The 27454-nt window shown below is 35.5% G+C and overlaps 1 long non-coding RNA gene across 1 annotated transcript in view; it reads left to right on the forward strand.

The window, feature by feature from the left end:
* Positions 1-10481: 10481 nt before the first annotated feature.
* LOC138135461 (uncharacterized) overlaps positions 10482-27454 on the forward strand; it is an 80119-nt gene continuing 63146 nt past the window's right edge. The window contains exon 1 of the long non-coding RNA XR_011160990.1: positions 10482-11892. This is a non-coding gene — a long non-coding RNA (uncharacterized lncRNA). The remainder of the gene's footprint in view (positions 11893-27454) is intronic.

The raw sequence follows: 27454 nt of genomic DNA on the forward strand, positions 1-27454 counted from the left end.
ACAGACATACAGGGCAAGTCACATAAGGCTTATTTCTTAATTTATTTTGTACGCAACCAAAAATACTAATGACGCTGACTACTTGATACCATTTATAATGTGATTTAATTTAGTAATCAACGTAGGTATGTAATTTGGCTAAAAATGTCACAATGACATTTTCCTGTTCTGATTAATGAAAAAATTAAATTCATCAACTGTCATTTTGACATTTTTAGCCAAATTACATACCTACGTGGATTACTAAATAAAATCACATTATAAATGGTATCAAGTGGTCAGCGTAATTAGTATTCTTGGTTGCGTACAAAATAAATTCAGAAATAAACCTTATGTGACTTGCCCTGTATATGTAATACAAAAATTAATAAATATTTATACTTGGACCAACCAACAGATATAGTAATAAAAAAAGGGGATGTGGCCTAGTTGCGTAGAACGATATACGCCGAAGCCTGTTTTACAATGAAGCAGGTTCTTTCTAACAAATAGAGAACCAAAAGTCTTGAAAAAAAAACTATTTTATAATACAAATCGAAAAATGCCAAGGAAAACAAACAAACATAAACACGTGGTCAAACTCCAGAAGTGAGGTTAAAACGAATGAGATGCCGGATGCCGTCAAGTAATTTTTGTGGATGTACATCAGGCTTTCGAAAATCTGGGCACATTTTGAATAAGCCAATTGGAAGCTGCTATAGTCCATTCATTTTAAATCTTGGGTAAAGTTGTAAACTCAAAACGCCGTAAATTACGAAAGCGGCAAGTTTTCATTGTGTGGGTACTGTAAAGTAGTAATCCCTCTGTTCACATAAAATTGGTACCACGTCGTACTTTCACCATCTTATCGACGAGCAAAAGAAAGAGACCTTAAAGTATCCGCAAATAAAAAAAAATTAAAACACATTTTGCGATCAGTGACCAAAAAAATGTTAAGAGATTGTTGATTTTGTATTGGGAAATTTTGTATTTGAGAAATAAGATTACTAAATAAAGAAATAAGAGTAATTAATAAAGTATCCATTACATGTATACTTTAAAGTAAATTAATAAATAAAATAATAAAATACTTACATAAACAAATAGAAAATTAATCGTCATCTGAATCAAATTCATTAGATGATTCACCAGTATTGGCAACAAATATTACATATTGAGTAAAATTAACGCACTGAATTCACTTTACACAACACAAGTTATTTCTTGAACGGTACAACTAAGACTGTAATTGTTTAGTGGCTTAGGGCCGGCCGGTCCTGTATTTTTAAAATTCGGGAAAACCCCATTATTATGTACTTTCTGTCTACGCTTGGGATGTCTTATTATTACCTGCACCAGTCGTATAGATAAGGTAAGCAGAACATATTTATAGTACCTAAAAACAGATGTTTTACCGACGAATGCAAATGTATGTTAAATAATGAGCCACCCAGAACACTCGATATTTACAAGAACGCAATGCCCTCAGAAATTTAATGTTTGGGATGGTATTTTTAATAATCAAATTATTGGGCGATTTTAGTAGTAAATTTAAACACAAACATATTTCGACATTTTGATAAATGTGAATAAAAATGTTTCTAATAACTTGACCATTTAACAAATGTTAAATTTAATCAATTTCTTAATGAAGTAGGTACCTGAAATCACGCAAAAACTATTTTTCATGTTAAATTCCTATGGTCAGGTTTGGTAGTTGACACTCGGTATTGAACAGAGTTTTAGATTCACTGAGTTTCGGACAAGTGTCAAAGCAGGCAAGTTTTATTACTAAACCCAAGATTTAAAATGAATGGACTATATTTAAAATACGCGGGCACTAGGGGGCGGTTTTATTACTATATCTGTTGGTTGGCCCAAGTATAGAACTCTCCGTTGCTATGAGAAATCTTTGGTGTTTAGAAAAAATTTCGATTTTACCATTTATAGTTTCAGCAACAGGAATAGGACCGCAATCTCTTTAAAAATTTAAAAATTTTGGACTTAGAGAACACATTGGTGGTTGAAATTCAAAAAGGTATATTATTATACTCATGTCATATCGTGAGGAAATTCCTTAACATTGACACAGAACATAAAACACAAAAAAGTCAAAATGTGGAGGCGAGACGCCGGTAATTATGTTGATAAGCAATGCACTATTACTTGATAGTATTATCCGTAATAATGTATGTACTCCGGCAAAATTGCCGTGCCGGATACTAAAACCTAAATCAACAAAATCAAAAATGACCTATTTTACTTTGTTTGTTATAATTTTCTAAAGCAGTTTCCCTTATAACAGACCAACAATAATCCCCTAACATACTCGTACTTTCATCCCAAAAGCCTTTGTGCCGATCTCCAAAAAATTTCACATCGTGATGAAACCGCTCGCCCTGCTTGTCACTCGTGCTACTCAAGTTTTCAGGAAAGAAGCCCAAATGCGAGTGAAGGAATAGCTATTTATGTAACAAGGCAGTAAAGTGACACTTTATCGAACGAGTTTGCAGATTGTGAGACGAGGCGAAGCCGAGTCGAGCAAGCAAACAAGTTCGATAAAGACACTTTACTGCCGTGTTGCATACAAGATTTTATCGACTACCTACCACCTCACTGCTACTTACGGAAGTCAATCTATTTGCTTACTTCAACTGTAGATTTATATTTTAGAAAGTAAATAACTATTTCAATATTAGAACATTATTATTTATTATATATATTAAATGTGAATGTACAACCAGATGGATTATTAAAATTGATACCAGACGTTGAAGGAGCAGCTATTGAAAAAGGTTTGGAAGTGTTTGTTACTATGTTGTTAATATGACTACTTTTCTTTTCCACATCTTCGCCAATTAAACAAGTATTTGGATTTTTCTCCATTTCAGATTTTTGTAAAATTTCTATATCGGCGAAAGTTTCTGACTGTGCTGGCTGTTGGTGAATACCGCCAAGAATTGTTTTTGCAATTTTTGTTTTATTCAAAACCGACTCTTCCACGTACGATTCAGCAACAGAATCACTTTTCCATCCACCATGAACGCTTGAGATTCTCTTTACTGCCACCAGCATTAGCAAATAAGGTGGCGGATGTTCTGCGAAAACAGTGACCAGTATATAATGAAGCGTCAGGTAAGTTTATATAACTAGCAATTTTGCTTGGAATACCACCAATGAATGGTGTGAATGCCTACTGGCTGTATAGTACATTTTCCTTGTCTATATGAAAGAAAAAACCTTATATTGTTTACATGCGAAGGACGCAGGGCTAGGTATCTCTTATATAACTCAATAGGTTTGATTCCTCCTTCAAAATCAGCAGTTACAATAAAGGTCCTAGGCTTATTTGTTTTTGATTTTGTAATATGTACAATAAGAATTGATTCTTTATCCTCTATATCATCAATGCTTAATTTAATCAATTCATCGGAACGACACGCCCCAGCAATTCCAAAAATTGTACAGACCTAAAATCATTGAAAATTAAAGAAATGTCAATAATTTATGATAACTACTGTTACGATTTAAATCGCCGCGCGATTGTAAATCTTCGCGATTTTTCTAGAATGTTCTAGAATCCATCGCGACGGAAACGTACTCGGACTTCCGCCGAAAAATCTGCGCACAGAGGGGGTGGAAGCTATAAATCGGGGGAACCAGAGACAGAACGGGGATTTTTCACAACCTTTTGCCGGGAGTGTTGTCAGTGCCTGGGGAGAGTCAAGTGGACAGTGATCGAGTGAATTTGCAGGGCCGACGAGACGACGTAGTGGAGTTCACGAGGGCCGTTGGAGACGATTCGTCTAAGTACCACCGCCCACATCGCCAAGCGGATCACGGACTTCACTACGGAAGGTTCCAGACCGAACGCTTTTGCGGATCAGGATCTCGTCGGGTCCTGTCAGTCCAGGTCATCCCCGGACTCACCGGAAGGTGCCGGATCTACCCTCCAGCAAGTCAGGAGCAGTGGTGACACACCATTTTCCACAGGCCGTGGCTTCCCAAAGTTTCGGTTGTATTTTGTCACTCCGTCGAACTAATTGAGCGTTTGTATTTAACTATAGTCAAATTTCCATTGTCACTCATTATTTCGGCGGGTGAATAGTTCTATCAAACTCATTTAATTTGTATATCGCGTTTAGGATTTATAATTTGTTCGACTGTTAAAGTTCCAGTTTTGTCATAAGGCGCGTGATTTCAATAATTGTACCAACTTAAGAAAAAACTTTCTTATCAAGTCCGTCGGGTTTTTATGTTCACGAACGATTATCAATCCGTGAGCGACCTCGCCAGGAATTGTGTATCGCGCTCACCGAACATTTTTTTGCGCGTGGTTCTTCACGAAGAAAAACATCTTGACTTCAAATTTTTTTTTTTTTGAGCGAAGAAAGACTTAGAGGACCTCTCCGCTTATGCGGGCGGCGTAGCCGAATAGCGACGTTACGTAGGATCCGTCGGCCTTCCTCCTTCGCTAAAGAAAGGATTTTTTTTTTTATTGTTTTGCCGGTACTCGTTTGTTGAACGTCTGGGACCCGGAGGACCCTCCGAGGAGTTAGGTTATTGAAATTTGTACACGCTATTAGGCTAGTCAGGCTTTTTTTAACTGCTAAATTCATGTGTATAATTTTTGCGAATATATCATGACGTTTTTTATATTCGCTTTGAGCCAAAACGGTGCAAGAAGAAATGATGTGTTCAATGGTTTCCCCTTCAGTTCCGCAAATCTTACATTTATCGATGATCGATCGCATATGTGTTTTTTATAATTTCTTGTATTTATAACACGATCTTGTATTGCAAATATAATTATGTTAAATTAACGATTGAATCCAGAAATATTGAGTTGTTTTGCACCCAATTTAACTCCCGTGTGTGAACGGTGTGTACTATGGCGGCCACAAAATTTTGGCAGTCACTTTCTTGACATTCAAGAAAAGTGTAAATAAACCTTTAGGAATCGTAACCCTACTTTCGATTCTTGTCATTTTGACAATCAATTTAAACTGTTTGAAGCTCAGATATTCCAAAAATCCGACATGAATGAACAAAATTAGAGCAATCGTACATACACTTCTGGACAAAATTAAGGGACCACCAATTAAAATTAAAATTACTTGCTGAAAGTCTCATTGATCTTAATAAAATTCACACATGTAATAGTTAAGTGTACTTTACGTTATTTAATTGGTACGAACGTCAAAAAAATATACAAATTCAACTTAATCTAGCTAAAAAACTAAAAATAGACAAAAATTCGAAAAACAATTAATTAAGAAATGTAACTTTAAAAAATTATTAACGTAAACTAATAACTTGTGTTTCCGCCTCTGACTGTCATGCACTCTTGCATCCTTCTTGGCATACTGCTAATGAGGTTTTGAATGCTCTGTTGTGGTATCTGAGCAAGTTGGACAGCTCTTCAAGATTTATTGGATGTGCATGAGCACTTCTAACTCGTCGGTTTAAGTGATCCCACAGGTGCTCAATAGGATTTAGATCAGGGCTTTTCGCTGGCCATTCTAGACAGTCAATATTTGCATCTCTCAAAGCAGTTGTTACAGTATGAGCAATGTGTGGTCTTGCGTTATCGTGCATAAAAATAAGGTTCGGACCAAAATTTTCAGCGTATGGCAGTACATGAGGTACAATCATATCGTCCCTATATCTTGCTGCCGTCATTGATCCATTGCGCACTATAACTAATTGTGTACGACCATTGAAACTTATTCCGCCCCATACCATCAAAGATCCTCCACCAAATTTATCAACTCCACGAATGTTACACTGCGTACCTTTCACCAGGTCTTCGCAAAACGAGAACACGACGATCGTAATTGGAAATGTGAAATCGGGACTCATCAGTGAATAGAACTGAATCCCACTGTCTTTCATTCCATTCCTGGTGGTTTAAACAAAAAGACAAACGATTTATTTTATGTAAGGCTGTCAAAATTGGACCAGTTGCAGGTTTTCTGGCAATCAGATTGACTTCTTTCAGCCTCCTTCTTACAGTTTTTGTTTTTTTTCTTTTCCAGTAGCCAAACGAAGGTCATTTTTTAACTCCCGAGAGGTTACAAAACGCTTTCTTAAAGCTTGCAGTTCAATGTAGTGATCTTCCCTGGCGGTTGTTTTCCTTTTGGCCCCTTGTCCTCTTTTTCTTTTTAAACTGCCAGTGGTTCTATGTCTTGCAGCAGCTCTTTGTACCACAGATTTGTTGGTATTCAAAATTTGAGCAACTTCTCTCTGCGAATATCCTTCGCGAAGAAGAATAATGATCTGAGACACTTCCTCAACTCTAAGATGCCGTCTAGGCATACTTTTGGTTTACTGTGTAACGGAAAACAGATTTTCTACTTTTATAATGATAAAATCAACGCTTTAATACAGTAAAACAACTCAAAATTGAATCTTTAACAAGTACAATTTTTTGTTGACATTTGTTATTTTGGAAAAAAGTGCATTACCTTTGTTCATTTCTTCATGGCATGCTATAAAAATAATGTAATATACACTTAACTATTACATGTGTGAATTTTATTAAGATCAATGACACTTTCATCAAGTAATTGTAATTTTTATTGATGGTCCCTTAATTTTGTCCAGAAGTGTAGATAACCTGAGGTAAACGTTCTATATAGTAGAAATGACAAAATAATTTTGAGTTTTGCAATTTACCACCCAAAAAATAACGTTCATAATCAAGACGGTAATCATGATGACAATAAAGTACGGATTACAATTTTTTTTTTTTGAATTGACAGACAATCGGGCCTATTCTGTAACTCGTCTGTTAATTTTAACCATCCGCTAATAAATTAATTTTTAACAACCGGTTATCTACAAATAACCAAAATTCTATTCTGTAAGACAAATTATTTTAGCGGCTAGGTTATTTTGAAGAATGAAGTCAGGCACGGAAGCGTACAAATACGTATGGCAACGTCGCAAATCACTGTCAGCTGGAGGAACAACAGTCATAATTATTTGCAAAATTATACCTAACCTCAACTAATAGTTGCAGACTACATTGATATGGGCACAGACTACTCAAAAACGTGAAATTGAAATTAAAAATCGACCGGTTTTTGTTCTTTTTTCAAAACTCAACAGTTTATGATTTATCGAATTGTAGCATTACTTTTGCCCCTCACTGTATAAATGAAAGTAATTGGTAATTGGTACCACTTTTAGGACAATCCTCGTTAAGCGGCAATAAACCACTCAAGGAATCAAAAGGTCGGTTTAAATATCGATAGATGCACTTTAGGTATCAACTCAAATATGTTACACCTTGCCCATTGTAGCTTGAGCTGTGAGGGATGCGCAAAGTTGAATGAAAAGGTCAGATAAAAAGGTCCTGGAAGCGGCAAAGAAATGCGACAAAATTAGTGAAGGGGCTGTAAGACCACTACGCATCCGGTTCTTACAGCTCAAGCTACAATGAGAAAGCTGTACAGGGTGATTCAATTTTTACCGCCGGTGGCAAAATTACAAAATTATTTGATTTGTCGAAAAATTTACTTACGAGTACATTTGTCGCCTTCATTCCAGTTCATGCACCAAAAGAATATTCATTGCGAATGCCATTATAATTTGGGACCGTTTTGACGTAAGTTAATTTTTAACGGCTGGGTATGACCACCCGCTAAAAATTAGCAATTTGAGTTAAATTTTAACAACTTTTGGTTAAAATTTTGGCTTAGAGAATAGCGCAATCGGTTAAAATATTTTAACCGTTGTTTTAACGTTTAACTTTTAACCAAGTGTCTTACAGAATAGGCCTGAATGACGGCCAAAATTTTTTGGCCGGCATAGTACTCACTTATTCACATCGTTTTGATGTTTTTTTTTTATGTGGAGCGGCAACCATAAATTTTACATTCAGTTTTCACGCCTACTTCGACTACAATCATTTAGAATAACCCTGTAGTTCTTTTATTACAAATTAGTAAGAACTCTTATTAATTTCCCCATAAGAGTCAATATATAAGTTCAGAAAGTTGCCCACAGTCACGTGGTACCAGTCAGCCTCTCTTTGTTAAACCTGTTATTCATTCATATGCTCCTTCTCACTCTTATGGTTGAAATCACTTCATCGCATTGCCCGACCCAGCTACGGCGCATCTAGAGTAAATTGTAAAATCATTGGTTGATACCGCTTGATAAACATTTGCTAAGAAAAACATTTTTAGGAACAGTTTTTTAGCATGTTCTTCTCTTTTAGAAGTTTGAACTTACTTTCTGAATTGTACCACAATAAAGTCCCGTCTTCTAACTGGAGTATTTTACACTCCATCTCAAGTCAATTAATCTTTAAAAACAGCGTAGAACACAAAAGGCAGTAAATGAACACAATAACAAAACCAAACCATATCAGACTTGACAGAATTGACTAATTGACGTGCAGATGACAGTTCCCCCTCCATTGCTAGCGCGTCCTATCGTCTCCAGAGACGATGTCGAAGATAGCTAGCGGCTGACACTATTTTTGCAATAAAACGATTGGATTGATCAATTAGATGGATGATAGGGGACAATAAAACGCACCTATTGTCTTAGGGGCGTTGATAGTTCGATCTTCTTTATAAATGGAGTCGAAAGCATCGAAATGTTCCCAGGGAATCCGTCCCCGGCCAGTTCTTTTGACGTTGTCCTTTATAGTTGTAAAGGTTTTTCTTTAGATTTCGCCATTTTCTGTCGAGGATCTCCTCGGTGACGATGTGCCCCTGCTCTGCAAAACTCAGTTTAATTTGAGCCCATACATTCTTTTTCTTAGTTTTCGGGTCCCAAAAAAAATATTTATATCTGAGTTCTTACCAAGTTTCATCATCATACATTTTGGCCATGCTTTATGGATTTCACGTTGTCCAGAATTGCAGAATGTAACAAATGTTTTACTGTCTTTGAAGTGTCTCTATTTTTTCGACGTTTGCAGATTTTTGCAAAATTAAAGGTCGTCGTTCTTCAAGCCACTTCCCACTTTCGTATTTAAAACGCGTTTCCTGTTCCAACGCTTCAGCCTCTTCTTCTGTTCTTTTTATTGAAGATAAAAATTCATCAACTGCTTCGTCATAATCTGTTTTCTCGGTTTTTGACAGTCGTTGCCATAATCTTTATCTTGGCAAATTTTTAAAATTTTATGCATGTAGCTTTTACTTTTTCTTCTGAGTTCCACTCGCCGAATAATTTTCTTTTTTCACGATCGGGAGTAGAAATCAACTTTTCGGATGTCAACATCGTGACAGAAGTAGAGCATTTTCTCCCTACCGTGAAAAAAATAGTATATATACTTCTGGAGAGAATGCTCATTTTTCCCTCGGTGCTTTGTAGCCCTCGGGCTTCGCCCTCTGGCTACAAACTGCACCTTAGGAAAAATCATGCATTTCTCTCCCTCAATATATAATATACTATTACCGAAATTGGTTTTGCGACGCTGGCGCTGTCATATTTCGTATGCACCAATTTCTTGTTATGGGACATTGTCTTCGCAGTGCACCTCGCTGCATATGAATTTTTTAAAGCGTAGTTGATCCTTTTTCCCCCGATCAATTTGGCAACTTTGGAATTCTATTGCTCCACAATTTTGCTATCAACATCACAAAGCAAAAGCCATTTCTAAATTTTTCCTTAAAAAAGCAGCAGATAATCCCCAATTTTATTGTCTTCTCCATTTTTATTGCAAAAATGTCTCTTTAAACTTTTAGTCACAATATTTCTATCTACGCTCTTTTATGATCTTTAATCGCACCCTTCATCCCCGTACGTAAACGAAGTAGAATCCGGTATTCTACGTTAAATGTTTTAATTTGTTGCAAAAATTTCGCAGAAGATGATTCCGACGTTCTATTTTCTCTACTTTGATATTTGAATATGGGCTTGCTTCAGTAATTTTGTTGTAGACGCTGCTATCACCATCGCCTATCATCCTACGATATATTACTCCATACATAGGAACACTTGATCCAAACCTCTGCACTAGGATATCGGATTCCATCGGTGTTGACGTCCCCATGTAATTTTTACTTCATATATGTTCCTTTATTTTCCTTTCTGTTGCAATGTGCATAGTACTTATTTCTAAAGCCAATATATAAAACTTTTCCTGTGGGTCGCTACACTATAGCAGCTATTTCAGACAGTGCGTTTTATATGATCGTTTGGACCATACATGTGATATACAATGACTTCTACTAATGGAACGCCATGTTTATCAACTGAACCTGTTTCTTTTACATTCATTAGCAGCCTCTTACACCACTAATTCAGCTGCTCGCTGCCAAACATGTACAACAATGTGGTGCTTTTTCTGAAATGTACCTTGAAACATACAAGACACATTGACGCTAACTAAAATCTCTTCTAGATTGTAGAATCCGCATTCAGTTGATATGGTTCTTACTGTAGAAGCATTGATTTCTATGTCTGGTGTTATTATTGATTAGACAGATTTAGAAGTTCTTTTCAGGGTTTTCCACTTGGAGTCGCACATCCTCACACTCCTTTGACAATTTCAACCATACGTTTTTCTTCACAGAAATGGAAAATTCTTCATCATATTGACCCACTGTCCTAATTAAAAATTCTTTATCTGTGTCGATAGTTTGATGTAAAGAACATTCACCAACTTAATTATTATAAGAGGTGCCATCCGATTCACCTAGTTCAACTTCATTTTGAATGACACTAAAGGTTTTTCTTAATTCATCATTTAATTCGAGTTAACTATGTACATTCTTGTGCTAAAAGAATAATTATTATTGATCACTATAAGTAAAATAATTATGTAATTGTACATACTTACTGATGTTATTTTGCGCTAATATCGCACTACCGTCTTGGAAAATAAAGCCATGACTCGTTACGTTGTCTGCATTGTCTTTGACTTCAGACAGAAGAAGTTTCTTCTATGCATGCTTAAAATTCTGCGCTGATGGATTGTTGTTCAATCTTCCACAGGCACGAATTGAACTAAAAAATAATTTCAAGATGGTCTTGACTCATTTTATGCGTTAATAGATAGCTCAATTGAGACTCACTACAGTTAATGTACTTGTTAAAAAGATTTACAAAAGACATAGTTGATATGTAAAATGCAATAAAACTCGTTTTCCTAGGAGTTTCATAGATCGGTACGCCAGCCACGACCGTCAATTCTTTAATGTATTTTAAAGAGTAATGCACAAAAAGCAACCATGTATCTTTTGTTGCACTTAATGGGCCTTTTGTACGCATTGCTATTGAGTTTCTCGAATTGTCTATGTCAAAAAGTCTGTCAATTACCTTTATAAATTCAATTGTAGCTCCTGCCCCTTGAAACTCTGGCAATTTCAGATCATTCATGCAAAAGTCAAGTGCGTCAGCTCGGGCTGCGAAGTTTACTTTTATTATATGTTTTTTAAAATCGACATTTCCAGCTCGCAAACCAGTTGTTTGTTGCAATTCATGTAGTAAGGTTATGTACTTATGGTCTATAATTTCTCCTCTTCCATTCTTCAAACACTAAAAATTCCCATACATTGTGTACAAGTTTCAACATGTGGCAAATATCAAGGATGATATGAATTTCCAGTGCAAATTCAGGGTGTTTAAACCACGGCTATGGCTGTTCCAAGTCCATATTCCCACCAAAAACTTTAAACATAATATCTATTCACTTTGATTGTGACCACAACCAAAAACATAGTAGGCGCTGTTTAGCTGTGTGCTGCATACGTTTTACACTAAATATTTGTGTGGTGTGAACATGATGTGAAAATGTCAGAATTGTCAAAACTTGACCATGGTAGTAAAGCAATTATTTTAATGTATTTATCAATATTAATAACGGAAATCAATATTTGAAGTAGGAGAAACTAAAAACGTCTGTCTGATTCTGTGATCACGTCTGTTGAAAAGTGGGGTTATATCCAGGTACAGATTATTTAACGTAAAAACTTTGAAATCACCCCATGCAATTCTCGATATTAATGAAGAACGAAGGAAACGGTCATTTGGCGGTAAGACAAACGCGAAAAACGCCTGGGGATTACTAACGGTAATCAGAACTTTCAATTAGGTAGCATTTTCAGATAAAAACTAATCAGACAGAAAATTCAAAAAAATGATTTACAGGGGATGAAAAGGCAGAAGATATCAAACTACAACACTTACTAGCCAAAATGTACAACAAGAAAAAAGCACAAACAGAGTTAACTTTATTGGTGATGTTCGTCTTTGTGCGTTGTTTTCCCGTTGGCTTCAATAAATGTCTCGAAACAAGTCAATATTAACCGTTTGGTCCCAACTTTGAGAAGACGACGTGGCATTTTCTTTTTGAATTCTAAAATTTTGTACCAAAACTCAATTTTATAGATATGCGCACAGTGTACGTCGAAAAACGTTTGCGCAAGTCGTTCTCCGTTCTGTCTTCTGTGAGCGTGACGTTTCTGTCAAAATGGCGCCTCCGAGAGTTGCCAACTGCGACTGGATTTAGTGTTATCTAAAATTCCCTATCAATAACCTAGCAACTGAAAAGTTACTAGGGAGTGGTCACAATCAAAATGAATAGATTATAGTTAAATGGCAAGATGGTCCATCACAGGTTAGTGAAGTAATTTTTACACAAACTTCACTTAATTTACTTAGACTGTAAAGCTTGGTTTACCATCAACAGAACTGTACCATTGTGGTATAGTTGCTGGATGTGGTAATGCTAAAGCAAATGTTTTTCTAACATGGTTATATGCTTTAGCAGAATAAAACCGCAGTGTTAATGCAAATGACCTTAGTTCAGGTGGATATTTTTCTCGGATTATTTTTTCATTATTCCAGAGCATTCTCCTGATTAGTGACATGGGAATTCCCGAAAAATGTTGTTCCAGAATATCTGCTGCATTATGAGAAAGATATAAGGGTCTATGACGGTTCGCCGCGGCCGTTTCGCCGCCAGCCCTTGCGCCGCTGGTCATTTTTTAGCCACCTGTTATAATAGTTTTTTATAAACCTTTCTACAAATAGGATTATCCACAGCAATAAGTTAATGATATTTAAACGTTAACATTATACTGTGCGATCGACAATTATTTAGATCAAAGAAGCGTTTGAGATTTTGGACGTCTGTCGAAGTCTGAAGTTCAGACCTTCACATTGCTCTCGAATGCATGGAAGTATTTTTGGTTGCATACACACCCACCGGCAGAAAAAGTGGAAGACCATTATTATTTAAAAATCTATCGTCACCTCCTGGTCAAAATACATCAAAATAGGTGTTATGGGAATAAATTTGTTGTTGACTATTTAGTGTTTTTTTTTGCGGTGAGTGTATAGTTGGCTTCAAAAAAAACGGGAACTGTCAGATTTTATTAAATTTTTATAGTTTGAAACGGCCTTTTAGAATTTAGGTTAAAAAACTGCACTTATGTGTTAGAAATACTACTGTCAAACAGACACAAACTGACATAAATTGACAAATTAAATTTCCAATTCACATTAGGTCAAATTTCATTTCCCGTTTTTTTTGAAGCCAACTGTATGTACTATTTACGATCATAAAATTTTGGACATCAAACTTCTGTCACATTAAAAAAATTACTCTAAATCATGCTTTATTGAAACTGTCACATGAAAGATGAAATTGTTGTCAATTTGACACCGGTTTAAAATATAATTTTTTTAATATGCGAGTACATTTGGGTATTTGTTTTATATTTTTTATTAATTAAAACCTCGTTCTATTCCATTTGCCTGATTTTTACAACTTTTTGAATATTTTCTCGGTAAATCTGACATTCACATTTTCAAAATTCACACAATCAAAATTGAGGTTATTAATACATAAGGGTCGTTTTAGAATGTATGACAGCACGATGACATTAGTGTCCAAAATTTTTTGATCGCAATAGTACATACCTGTTTCAATTTAAATTTGAAATTTTTTGCTGAAATTTGACCAAACAGAGCTGTATGTTCATTCACCGTTATTCAAAACACCATTACGAAAGGAAGATTCGATTATGAATCTTTTATGTTCTGAAGGTTAAATCATTTTTGCGTTAAAAGTTGATTAATAATGACAGTTGTTTGACGTTTATTAGCTGAATTAGCAAAGATACGAAAAATCCAACACTGTCAAAGTCATACCCGCCCCATATTTAAGTAATTGTTGATCGCACGGTATCTTTAGATTCTAACTATTATAGTCCAGTTCGCCGCCGAAAAAAACACACTTCAATCTTAGACAAGTTTTTATGGGTAAAATTGATAATTGTGTGCTATTGAACGTAAGAACTATATTACTTCTAATACCAAAATCACGCACAATTTTTAGAATTCTCTCGTCGGCGTCACGAAATTTTTTCAATTTTATGGGAGGAAGTTGACCGGCCATTAATTGCTCCATATAAACATCGCGACTCTTTTGAACTTTTTTTAATCCATCTATGAATTTCCAAATAGATGGATGATCTACGCCCAATTCCGTTTGAAGACGACGATGCGCGGCTTCCGCATGATTATTTGTGCGATCTTCTGCAATTAGGGTGCGTTCGTAGACATTCCATATATTGGGTGGAAACAATGGATCCCGTCTCCCATTCCCTCGACGGTTCGGTCTTCCGACATAATTATCTTCGAACCAGTCTAGCAGAGGTATACAGGCTGTTTGATGAAAAACGCCTCAACCTATAACTTTGTTATTTATTACCCGATTTCAATGAACAAAAAAATCAAGGATATGGTTTTTCAAGCGCTACAAAACAGCCATAAATTTTTTTTTTTGGCGTTATCTTCAATAGCTAACGATAGTCAACTTTTTTTTTTAAATGGACACATGTAGTTTTTTAGGCTTGGTCTGGTAAGGTTTTTTTTTCTGGATCTAATGATGTATCGAAAGTTATCATTTGGTTCATAGCTAACTGAAAAAAAATAAAACATTTTTTTGTGGTTCAGCTTATTATAAAATTTTTAAGAGTGCCGTGAAAAACAATCGGAATACAAAGTACGATAAATGTCATCTAAACGTCAGCTTAGAAATTTTCATCTGCTTTTTTAAACTTTTTTTATTTAAGTATAAAATAACATTGTCAGTCATGCAGGATAGCAGTCATTTGACTATTATTTTATGTTCGAGTGTAATAAAAATCGTAATTAGTCAAAAACAAAAAGTTAATAGAAAAAATAATAATAATTAAAAAAAAATTTAAATTATTATTTATGTTTTCCAAGAAAATAATAATAAAACTCTTCAAGCTTGCACCTGAAAATTTTCAAACTCACACTTGACATTTGTTGCTATTTGTATTCCAATTGTTTTTCACGGCACACTTGAAAATTTCATAATAAACTGAACCACAATTAAAAATTGTTTTATTTTTTTTTTTCAGTCAGCTATGAACCAAACGATAACTTTTAATACATCGTTAGATTCAGAAAAAAAAACTTTATCAGACTGAGCCTAAAAAACTACATGTGTCCATTTAAAAAAAAAAAGTTGACTAGCGTAAGCTACTGAAAATAACGCAAAAAAAAAAAATATTTTATGGCTGCTTCGTAGCGCATGAAAAACCATATCTGCGGTTTTTTTATTCATTGAAATCGGATAATAAAAAAAAAGTTATGGGTTGAGGCGTTTTTTATCAAACAGCCTGTATAAGTGTGTCGGGTAGATGTTCCGCTAAGGCTTCGTCCAGATTTGGCATCGGGACAAAAGCTAACGCATTTATCTGTAACATAATAAACAGAGGGAAAATGTAGGTTACTTTATACATATGTATAAAGTATAACATATATCTTACCATTTTTGCTTTGAGAGAAATCTCAGGATTGTTGTTGTATTCATGCACCAATCCTAAATGAACTAAATGTTTCCTCATATTTTGAGATAAGTGAAAAAAACATCCTCTTAGGCCGGTATTTATAGTCGGCAACTCAAGTCCAACTTGGGTAAGTTGTACTCAAGTCCTGAGTTTTGCTCAAGTCTAGATGCATATTATAGTCATTATTTCGGCTAAACTCGTAAAAGTTAGACTTGAGTCTTACTCCAGTTTCGTTTGAGTCGAGTTGCCATGGTTATACCATACACCTTGTGACAGCTTGTTTTGAATTCTTTTGAAAAATGAAAATCCCGTACAGTTTAAAGGAGAAAATTCTGTTGGTTTCTCTCATACACGATATGGAAGAGGCAATAAAAAATAAAAAAACAGATATAGTTTCGGTAGAACGAAAAAATAGTATTTAGGAAAGGATTAACACCCAGTACAATAGCTAACCAGAGAATACTACAGTACGCACGGCCCAGCAATTGAAAAAACTGTGAACCAATATACAATACAGGGTATTTCACGAGTGATAATGAGCCTAACGGAATAAAAATGAGACCCACACTACATTTCCGAAAAAAGCTGGCTACTGAAATTAAAATGTCCGGCTTTCTTTGAAAATATATTGTGGGGTGCATTTTTTATTCCGTTAGGTTCATTATCACTCATGAAATACCCTGTATACAAAATACGTTGTATTTGGAACTTCTTCTTTAAAGTCATAACTCATAACAATCTTCCATCCTGCGATAAATAAGTATTTAATGCTTACATCTGAAATTCAAATCTGAACATTAGTGCCTACCCATATACTCGTAATTGAAACGAAACGAAAAACAGGAAAACAGCAACTGTCAGACAATACAAAGACAATTTTGGACCTCTAAACTCATGTAAGCAAGACTTGAGTCTGCCTAACCCCTAACTTGGGCCTGAGTCAAACTTGAGTGCTCATCAATGCTCAAGTATTGTTTATAAAACACAAATTGGAACTCAAGTCTGTCTCAAGATTGAGTCTAACTTAAGTTTGGACTATAAATACGGGCCTTATTGAAGTATTGGGAAAACATTCTCTAATGGCTGATATAACACCTTGTTCGAAGTCACAATTTATAACTGATGGTGCTAAATTTGGCAGCTTATCCTTGATCATAGAAAACATTCGCCGGTAGTAGCCCCCTGCTTGTTCGGGAGCAACGCATAAACTACTGAATGTACTCCACTGAATTTCTTCGCCAAAATAACGTAGACTTGGCTGAATATGTTTGGAGAAATTTTAAACGTACCATCTACATACCAAGTATCTGTAGTAAATAAATGATGTAGCCAATCCTCTCTTCCAAAAATTAAAATTGTGTCTGCTCCAGGTCCCGAATCACAAAGCAGGAAGTTTATTGTGACATCAGCTTTAGGCACATATTGTTGATATGACTGTGGTGTATCAAGTTCTTGAAAAGTCGCAGGATCAGCTGGGACAGCGTTTATTTCCTTTCGTTTTCTTCTAATTATTTTTCTCAAAGCTGCATTATTTGGTAATGTAGCTTGAGAGACTTGGAACATACCACTTATCCCGGCGCTACACGATGCTACGAACACCCTCCAACGCTGGAGGGTTGATAGTGCGTCGCATCGTGTGGCCGATCTTCAATCCACGAACGACAGATGTCGAGCATCCAACGTTCGCGTTGGATCACGTTCCGGCTGTTGTCGGTATTCTTGACCGCATCTAAGGACTTCTTCCAAACGTTTGTCTCTACCATGTCCAATGATAACATATTTCTAATTTTATTTTTAATAACATTATATACCGAAAATGCTCTTTCAACTGTTGCATTGGAGATAGGTAAAGTTAATAATGCAATTGCTAAATTAGCAATATTTTTAAATCGCGGATTATCCGCACTATCTTTACCATTATAGACTTCAGACCAGAACATAACAACATCGCTGTTTACATTGCTCCACGATTTATTGGGAATGTTGTCCCATTCCTTCTGACAATCGTCAACCGAAAATCGTTGAAAGAAAGCTGCTGTTTTTTTTTTGCGACGTGGCAATTTCTGGTCTGAAAATGTTGATTTTTTCTAAAATTGTGATGTTATTTGGAAGGTGTGTTTGCAAAATAATTATTCTAAAATGTTTACACTTATTTTGCACATAACGTTATCATGCTCATTTAATGTTTTTGCTACTTGTTGAAAATCGTACCCAAAATAAATACTTTCAGTGTCTATTAAATATTTTTCATAATCAAAATATACTAAGTTATCGTCAGAAACTTTTTATAATTGACTGGGCACAACTATCTTCTTCAAAAAGTTCTTAAAGAGTAATAATATATCTTGAAATAAAACAAAAGGATTAACTTCGGTCACTTTGAAACAACAGGTTCGTTTTGCAGATTATGTCTAAATTTGTTTTTAGAAAAGTTAAATATGCCCTCTAAGCTGGACGGTCCATAATATCAACTATTTATTCCGCAGTAAAACATTTATAATCTTGTTTAGATTTCTTAAGGAAATTATATAATGCAGGCCATTGTTCTAAAATAGTTGATACAGCCTCATGTCGAGCTAACCACCTTGTTCCTGATAATTTAGAAATTTTCTTGGGATTTTTATCTTTTAAAGTTAAATATAACTTTTTATATTCTGAGATTCTTTTAGGACTGTGCAAAATAGTTGTGCACCTCTCTGACAAGAAATTCTAACTGCCTTGGAAGTTCTTTACAAGCATTTTCAGCGCATAAGGGGAGGGAATGACACACACTTAATAACAATTAAATCCGGAACAAGAGATTTCGTTAGTGTTGCAAAAGAATGATGTGTCCCTACCATAACGTTGGCGCCATCTACTCCAATGCTTACTAGAATTTTTATTTGTAAGTTGTCCTTAATTAACTGGTTAGTTACACAATCATGTAGTCCTTGTGCGTTACATTTTTCAACCAAAATTAATCTATAAAAAGTGGTCAATATTTTATTTTTCTTACAAGAAAAATATTTTATCATCAGACATAATATTTTTTCACCTGCCACATCTGTGGTTTCATCTACAATCTGCAGTAAGAGTGTCGGTTTTATATTTTTTAGGAAATTCTCTTGTGCCAAGTACTTCCAATAACTGCTTTTTGGTGTAGTTATCTTCAAAATATACATCTTGTTTTCTTAAAAATTCTTCAAGGGTTAACTTTTTGCTCGCTGTATTTGGAACTTTATCAAGGTGAACCGAGTGGTAACTGACATTCAGGCCTATTCTGTAAGACACTTGGTTAAAAGTTAAACGTTAAAACAACGGTTAAAATATTTTAACCCATTGTGCTATTCTCTAAGCCAAAATTTTAACCAAAAGTTGTTAAAATTTAACTCAAATTGCTAATTTTTAGCGGGTGGTCATACCCAGCCGTTAAAAATTAACTTACGTCAAAACGGTCCCAAATTATAATGGCATTCGCAATGAATATTCTTTTGGTGCATGAACTGGAATGAAGGCGACAAATGTACTCGTAAGTAAATTTTTCGACAAATCAAATCTGTCAATTCCATAAATTTTTCTCAATTCTTAAGGGTCATTTTGCCACCGGCGGTAAAAGATGAATCACCCTGTACAGCTTTCTCATTGTAGCTTGAGCTGTAAGAACCGGATGCGCAGTGGTCTTACAGCCCCTTCACTAATTTTGTCGCATTTCTTTGCCGCTTCCAGGACCTCTTTATCTGACCTTTTTATTCAATCCTTGAATGGTTTATTGCCGCTTAACGAGGGTTGTCGTAAAAGTGGTACCAATTACCAATTACTTTCATTTATACAGTGAGGGCAAAAGTAATGCAACAATTCGATAAATCATAAACTGTTGAGTTTTGAAAAAAGAACCAAGCCGGTCGATTTTTAATTTCAATTTCACGTTTTTGAGTAGTCTGTGCCCATACCAATGTAGTCTGCAACTATTAGTTGAGGTTAGGTATAATTTTGCAAATAATTATGACTGTTGTTCCTCCAGCTGACAGTGATTTGCGACGTTGCCATATGTATTTGTACGCTTCCGTGCCTGACTTAATTCTTCAAAATAACCTAGCCGGTAAAATAATGCTTTTTAACCTACCCGTTAATAATTTGTCTTACAGAATAGAATTTTGGTTATTTGTAGATAACCGGTTGTTAAAAATTAATTTATTAGCGGATGGTTAAAATTAACAGACGAGTTACAGAATAGGCCCGATTGTCCATTACAATTACCTAATTGTAACTTATATGGATAAAATTTCAAACTTCTCAAAATCCTAAATACTGTGCTTTGACTCACAGTTGTGACTTGAGGGCTTCCACGAAGGAAGTTGGGTTTATTGTGGTGTCGTCTGTGCTGTCCAAAAAGAATTCTCCTGGCAAGCGTAGTTCGGGGGTCATTGTGAGCTCAGCTGGTAAACACTGGATGTTTTCCTTGATGTTGCTCTCATGTCTAGCAGGACGGGTGTTAACTGCTTGAAGTGAAGTCCTGTCGACTCTGAGTCTAGCACTTGCTTCAGTTCCGGGTCTACTTCTTGTGCGTGAGCGAGCTCCTCGTTGTCGAAAATGGTGGCCGCGTTTATCTCTTTGACTCTTGATAACGCGTCAGCTACCGTGTTTGATTCGCCCGGCAGGTGGGCTATCCGATAAAATCCAGTTGCCGTGGGAAAGCTTTGTTTGATTTCTGTTGGAACGCGAAGGTGAGTGGTTTGTGATCGGTTTGGATGGTGAAAACTATGGCTTCCAGTATGTGACGGAAATGCTTAAATGATTCGTAGACACCCAGTAGTTATCGATCATATCTAACTGTAGTTTCTCTGCGTTGAGGTTTGTGAGGACTCTGGATTTCAGCGGCTTTCTTCACGAAGCGTTTGTAGAAGTTGATCATTCCGAAGAATCTTTTTACCATAGGAATTAGGTAATCAATAGTGACAAATGATACGTTGTGCTCTGCAAAAAATGCAGCAAGTTTTATTTCTGCTGCCTTTACTTCACTTTGGGTCTTGAAATTACAACAATTAGTAGTATAGGAGGAACTGATTTATCAATTATTTTACTACAAACAGTGTAACTATGAATTTCGCATCGAAAAATTTTATTTAAAACGAAACGTAATTTACATTTTTCTACTGCCACATGCTGCACTGTGCCTCTTGCACGAGCAAAATATGATTTTCAAGACGTTATTCGGTGCTGCTGGTTGCATCGTTTTTACTGGTGTCAATTAATTTTCTCTTTTCCTACCCCATTGTTCGGGAGATATTGGAGAATTATTTTTCCATTGCTGAACTTGTAAGTAGATTCTTTTGATATGTTGTTTCGCTGCATCTTCTGTCGGAGGTAGTGAACTCAGTTGAACACGTTTATACTTCAAGGCTAACGTTATGAAACGCTTCTATCCCAATTTATTCAAACTTTTGGCCCTTTTAGCGCCATACAGTGTGAGAATAATATAGAGATTACCTTCGTTGAAAAGTACTTTTTCCCTTTGATTTTCAACCATAAAAATTTCATCTGCTGCAGTGACTTGTTATTATAATTAAAATTTTTAACAAATTGATTTTTACCTTTTCTATAAAAAGCTGATGTAGTATCACATCCTGTGAACGCATGGGTAAAGAAAAGATGTTATTTTTTGATATTTACAAACTGGTTAAAATTTGTTGTCGTTGAAAAACTCTTTATTACCCAAAAAAACATTCAGTTATAGTGTTCCCATTTCTAACTTGGTTTTAGGTACTACCAGTCTTGTTGTCAGGGAGTTAAATATCCCGACAATAGGCAACTACCGCCATAAATCCTAGAACTGTAAAAGAAGCTCTGTTGCCTGACCAGGCTACAATATCTTCACGTCTATTGTCAAAACCACAACCCCAGTCCCTAATAATTACATTTGCACTGTCATAAAACCAAATTATAAGTGGGAAAACTATACTTTCCGAAAACTTGTCCAAGCGCACTTTTCTTTTCGTCGGGACAACCATTTCCCTGATTTGTGGAGCAGTGAATATCCCACCCTCCACTTTCGCATTTGAAAGTTTTGGGAGCATATCCCTAATGTCCAGACGTGATCAAATCTGAGCAAAAAGAGCGCGGTAAGTGCATCCGCTGCTAAGGCTTCAACCGGCCATCTCACATCTGTAATCCAAGTGCTTCCGCAAGGGGGTGCTATCGACTCGGCCAAGCCAGCTACCCGACGCTCTGAACGTCAGGGTCGTCACTAACTTGACCTTCTGTTGGTCCTTTCCGGAAGCAACAAGGGAAACACACTTTTTCCAGGATTTAGGAAAAGTCCGCTTCGTCGGAGCTCTTCCTCAAAGATCTCCAGGTTTCACTGGCCGCATCGGTCGGCCTGGGTGTTTGTAGAGCCCCTTTCTGTCCCATCTTCAGCCTCGAACCGCTTAATGCAGGTTTTATGCGAAGACGTGCTGAGCACTCAGTGGTTTTCCTGTTCAAATTGATCCATGGTCTTGTCAACTGTTCAGATTTATTATCGCAAGTTACTTTTAAGGTTAATCGTCCGGCTTGTCGCACGAAAAACACATTCTCTCTTCCGACTAGACGGACAAATACTGGACTCGCGTCGCCCGTCGTCCGGATGATGATCAATTACGGAAACATTGAGGATACGGTTGACATATTTTGTTGTGGCATCGATGCTATCAGGAAGTGCTATCTCAACCCTCTTGTTTGAGACCAGCAATAGAATGCTAGTTGCTTGGTATGGCTTGAGATGGTTTTGTTGATTCTCAATGGTGGTTCCATCGTTTCCTTTGGTTTCTGCTTTAGCTTTGTCTCTTAATTCATCAGTGCTTAGTTGACCTATAATTGGGACATCCTGTTGGTCAACTTATCAAACAAAAAAAACAAAAAAAAGACGATCTTGATAAAGGAACATCAGAATATGTATGGTGTGACGTGATTGGTAAGGACAAATGTCCTCCACATGATTGAGCAGTGTGTAGACAGAACCAATCATTAATGCTAACCACATACAAAATATTTTTTTAGAATTTGCGTTTATAATACGTCTATAAACGTCAGTCAGTAGGAGTCGTTTATGGTTTTATAAAAGTACACTCTACTTTAATGAAATTTTTATCAATATTTCAGTGTATTACACCAAAAAACTTCCAATATTAATGTTCAAACTCTACTTTTTAACATCTGTTGCAGATGTAGTTGCATCCGTTACCTTGAATTACCAATTAATACGAAATTCCCTAGAATTTGGAAATTTATTATTTTTATTTAAAAATTAAAACAAGGGTGCAAATTCTAAAAAATAACATAAAAAACTGGTTTTGTAAGGGTATTGGCGCACTCGTCTCGTAGAAAACTCCCCTACGGGTCGTTTTCTATACCTGGGACTCGTGGGCCAAATCAACCCTTATAAAACTCGTTCTTTAATATACTATATTTTCTTACGTTACCGTTGATTACACAACGTCATTTTAAAGTTCGGAAAGAAACTTTTGGTTGTGTCCATTTTTTCTAAACATCATTTAGTAAGTTAATAAATATCGCACAAAAATGTTTCTCGCTATAACCGGATTTCGCACTAACCGGATATCATTTTTCGTATTCCACCTCCACCCGGCGGCACGGCAATTTTGCCGGAGTACATACACTATTACGGATATTACTATCAAGTAATAGTGCAGTGCTTATCAACATAATTACCGGCGTCTCGCCTCCGCATTTTGACTTTGTTGTGTAAACTAGGCAAAAATGAATAGGGAATTTCACATTTTTTCTTGGAAAGCAAAATAATTGCCCCAATCCTCCCACGTATTCTTAAACACAAGATAAATTTAAAATGTTACAGATACTTGAAACATTACATTTAATGTGTATATTAATATATTTCTAACACATTTCATGACAAATTTTAAACTGTATTTATAAAAAATTCAAAAACGAAAAAATTCCCTATTCATTTTTGCCTAGTTTATTATGTTCTGTGTCAATGTTAAGGAACTTCCTCACGATGTGACATGAGTATAATAATATACCTTTTTGAATTTCAACTACCAATGTGTTATCTAAATCCAGAATTTTTAAATTTTTAAAAATTATTAATTGATTATAAAAATTGTGTTTTAAATAGTGTTTTATTGATAAGAAACATGTTAATACAATGCATAGGTAATTTACGTAATTATTTTTGAACTAAATAGTGAGTCATTTGTTTTTGTTTATAATTTATAATAGATCTAAAGACTTTTCCAACGTTAAAAATTAAAATAGACCTCAATGCACACTCTTCTACATCTGCGCATTCAAAACAGTATTTTAATGCTTAATGTTTTTAAAACACCTAGGATGTTTAGATTTACATAGGACTAGCAATTTTCGTTTTTTTTTAACCATCCAAATTAGCACAGACTAAAACTGTCACTCGTTCTTTTGATATTTTGCCGCCGCTTTTTTTTCACCATTCTGTACTCAATTTAATATGGCGATTTCCAGATAAACTCAATGGCCCTTTATAAATTTAATCACGCATGATTAAAATTTTAAAGACAATTTTAATCATAACCCTATCATGACACCCATTTTTAGCGCTAATCACGACTCATTCCCGCAATTTTTAATGATGAGATTTAAACACGGGAATTTCTACACTAATTCTGCTTTTACAACTGGATTCACTCAAACTGAGACTGCAGTAATTTTAGCTGCTAAAGTGTGTGGCTGATTTGCGGTCAGTGTATTCAGGGAACACGGAACAGTGAATGGTTGAACGAAATAAAGTTGTAAATTCTCGGTTAAAGGATCACCCTTTAAGTGGGATTTTTCCTGTTGGGTGGTGCGCAAGGTCGTCCATCTGACTTGAAAAAGTTCAAAAGTTATTGGGAGAAACAAATTTTAATGAGAATTTTAAATGTTGCCCAAGTCGACCTTAAAGCTCCCACACTGAATTTTTTTTAATATCTCTAATTTTTCCAGTTCCACCTCATGCTTAGTTTCCAAAATTTCCATTTCCTTTTCGTTGATGCGCCTCTCGTTGTTAATCCTGGCCTCTAAATATGTCTTATGCAGTTGAAGCATTTCTTCTTCAAACGCACTCATCTCGTGCCGCCGTTTTTTGCCTTTTGGTTTTTTTACAGTCGCATTGCTACCGGGATCTGGTTGGGGTTCAGGACGGATGGGAAAACTATGACATATAAAATTAAATAAAACTTACTTTTGTGTCTCTGAATTTTCAATTAATCCTGTTGGGGGATCTATGAGACCAATGGATTCAGGCTTGATAGAGGAGGAGGAGGGTAAATCCTACAAAATTTTCAATAGTTGCGATAAAAAATGGTAAAACAAGAACTTTATGGATATCTAATGAAATTTAAAAATAATTAACTAACTCTAAAATAGTCCGAATCAAACACAGACACGTCTTCTTCAAAGTCAATGGAACAAACATTGTGAATTGACCAATCCATATCAGAGGGTGCCTCGCTCTCTGATGGACCTGGACCACCCCCCGTTTTTCTTTGTTCCTTTTTGAATCGGGTAATGCTGGTTTTGGCCGCCTGTTTCATTCGAAAATAGTTGTCCCTCAACTTTGAAGGAGATCGAATATGACCCGCTTCCCTCATTTTCTCCGCCAATTCTTCCCATAATTTCCTCCTTTTTTTTTAAATGTTCGGATCCGCAGTTTTGCTCTTCAACACAACGGAGTGCTCCTGAACAAAGCCAGCGTCATCTCCTTTTCTTCGGCAGAAAAGTTACCCGCCCGGATTCTTTTTGGTTTGGATGACATACAGGTGTCCCAAAAATGGCGTACAAACTACTTACTACCTTATCGAGGATGCTTAAATGTACATGGAAAAAATGTTTCCGACCAAAAAATCAATTATTTTTATTATTATTATTATTAACCATAATACAATGTAAACAAAGATATATTCATATATCATTACCTTGCAATGTTACCGTAGAGGATCTAAAATAATTTTTTCGATTTCCAAAACTTCTAAATTCTCTATTATGCAGGATTAGATATTGGTAGTGAGTGATCTTGTACTTTGTGATAATATGTACGATTAGACGTAGCTGTCATGACAATTTCATACATATATTTCAAAATAATTGACCTGTTAAGTGCCACATTCAAAGACCGCCAAATCAGAAAATAAGTCCAATAGAATTGTTTAAACATTTTCCTGGCGTTTACGGTAATCTCTTCTACACCATTTTTGGGACACCCTGTATCTTTGAAATGGAAAATAGGAATTTTGTAAAAACATAAAATGTTACATAGGAACAGATTGGGCTGTGAAAAAAAAAGGAATAAACAGTACCTACCTACATGTGTGTATAAAAAAAAATTAGAGTAACATTCTGTTTTTTTAAGTATATTACACATTTTTACAAAAAATATATTCCTGATTTTTCGTTATATATATAATGTTACAAATTGTTTTGTCAATTTTTACCAAAGTTGATTTATTCACTTCCAGAAACCACAACAGAAACACCTTAAAAAAGTATTAAATAATTGTCTAACTAAAAACGAAACACTAAACACCTAAAAACGAAACACCAACTAGAAATAACCACGTAAAAACTGTCCAACACAAATAAAATGAAAAACCGTTAACAACTCTTACGGAATTCAAACGAAGTGAGCAAATTGCCGTTGAAACTTCTCGATTGACAGAACTTTGCAATGTTGCCAGATTCTTTATATCCATTTAAACATCTGAAGCTGTGATTAGCTAATTACGATCTAAACAAGGGGTCGTGATAGGTCTATGATTAAAGTCGTGATTAAATTTAATAACGTGTTTTGCTAATCATATCCTAAAGACAACTTTAATGACGGTGTCGTGATACGGCCCAATGTTTTTAAAACCACAGAAAACACATTAAATTTATGTGAATGTTGCAAAGAATGGTCTGACTCGACCAGAAGAAGAATGAACAGACGATATAACTGATGGCGTTTGCAGAAATTCTTCTCGTTATAACCGGTTTAACCATCACTAGATAAGCCGTTATATCAGGATTTTCGTTATAACCGATCTCGCTGTATACGGATTTTTTTTATTTGATAACAAATGAGAAACCAACCAAACAAAGTAGAAATCCTCGTTATAACCGGTTCCTGGTTATAACCCGTACTCGTTGTAAGCGGTTTTTACTGTATTAGTATAGATAGATTTGTAAAGACAAGCGTTTTACACGTGGTATACAGGGTGTAATTTTAAAATGTGCCGAAATTTTACCTACGAGGTTATAGGACAACGTAGAAAACTAAAAGCAATTTAAAAAAATTGTAGCTCAAAAAATAAATGTCATGATAGTCGAGTGCTGAGAAATTCGTCACTTTTCCAAAAAGTTACAGAAGAACATGAGGAACAGTGAATGTTTTACAACAACAAATATTTGGTAGGGGATTCAGCCTACCCTCTCCACACATGGTTGATGACACCATACAAAGACCATGGACGTTTGACAAATGTTCAAAGAAGATATAATACCGCACTCAGTGGCACACGAATTGTAGTAGAACACACATTTGGAATTTTACAAGGAAGATGGCGGATACTACATTTCATAAACGTTAACAGCACACTAAAAGCTGTAAACATTTTGACAGCATGTTGTGTTTTACATAACTTTTGTTATTTACAAGATGATATTTGGTATGACTATGTTCTTAGACCAGCAGA

The sequence above is a fragment of the Tenebrio molitor genome, chromosome 7, assembly GCF_963966145.1.
Source record: "Tenebrio molitor chromosome 7, icTenMoli1.1, whole genome shotgun sequence".
Lineage (NCBI taxonomy): Eukaryota > Metazoa > Arthropoda > Insecta > Coleoptera > Tenebrionidae > Tenebrio > Tenebrio molitor.